The sequence below is a fragment of the Nematolebias whitei genome, unplaced genomic scaffold, assembly GCF_014905685.2.
Source record: "Nematolebias whitei isolate Nwh7 unplaced genomic scaffold, NemWhi1 Nwh_scaf_123, whole genome shotgun sequence".
Classification (NCBI taxonomy): Eukaryota; Metazoa; Chordata; class Actinopteri; order Cyprinodontiformes; family Rivulidae; genus Nematolebias; species Nematolebias whitei.
Window position 1 is genome coordinate 9,110 of NW_023618668.1, and position 1,040 is coordinate 10,149.

At 42.3% G+C, this 1,040-nt stretch overlaps 1 protein-coding gene across 1 annotated transcript in view; it reads left to right on the forward strand.

The window, feature by feature from the left end:
• The window catches only part of il4i1 (interleukin 4 induced 1), a 33,399-nt gene that overhangs the window by 4,488 nt on the left and 27,871 nt on the right, over positions 1-1,040 (forward strand). The gene's annotated exons all lie outside the window — the stretch shown is intronic.

Genomic DNA, 1,040 nt, shown 5'->3' on the forward strand with positions numbered 1-1,040 from the left:
GGTCGGGCCTTCATGATTACGCGAGGTTGGGGTCTGAAAACGGCCTTCTGCGAGTCACCAGCTGAGCTCGGTGCTGGGAAGATGACACCTGCCCATCCTGGGTCCGGAGGAGAGGATCGTGTGAGACCAGCAGAGCTGGTCATAATATATATATATATATATATGTATATATATATGTATTTTAGCGTTGAAGATTAAAAAAAATAATAAAAGAAATGGTGACGGCTTTATCATGAAATCCTGTTTTCACTTTAATGACTGTTAACTCAGCTGAAAATAATAAAAAGACACAAAATTATTGGCTATCTCAGGAATATTTCCCTCAAACATGTTTAAAGAAGAGAGACGGCCTTTAGTTCAACTTTATTTTAACCCACAAATGTACAAATCACAAAACAAGAATCCAAAAAAGATCAATCTGGTCCTCTGGACATTCAAAAAAACAAAAAACAAAACAAAGCAACAAAATGTAGATACGTTTCATCTTTCATCCGAATGACTTCCTCAGTCTGAGGTGCCATATTCAGCTCAGTCACTTAAATAGCACCTTCTCAGAGTGGATCAACCAGTTTGCTGCTGACAACCAAAACCAGCTGCTTACATGGTCAAGAAGGACCATCAGCCTAACAATGGATCATTAGCACACTGTGATACTAGTGATACTGCGCAATGGGATTAACCTGTCTAATGGCTCCAGTATACTGCCGTGTACGTCCGTTCACGCTTACGTACGCGTGTACTGTACGCAGAGGGTTCAGACATGATACTCCAGCGTACACCCCGAGCAGCTGCAGAGCAGCTTCACAGAAAAGGGGCGTTTACCTTCGGGACAAATTGAGGTCGCCGATTTGTCATTTGCTGACACACCTACTGGATTGATTGACAGTTCGGAAAAAAGAAAAAAAAGCGAGCGCTGGCAGCCTCAGCCGCAGCGGTGTTGTGTGTTTATATGTTGTTAATAAAAAGATCTAAAAAATAAAAAAAAAACAGAGAGCGCTGGCTCTACAGCCCACACATCAGACCAGCCCACCAAGTATGGA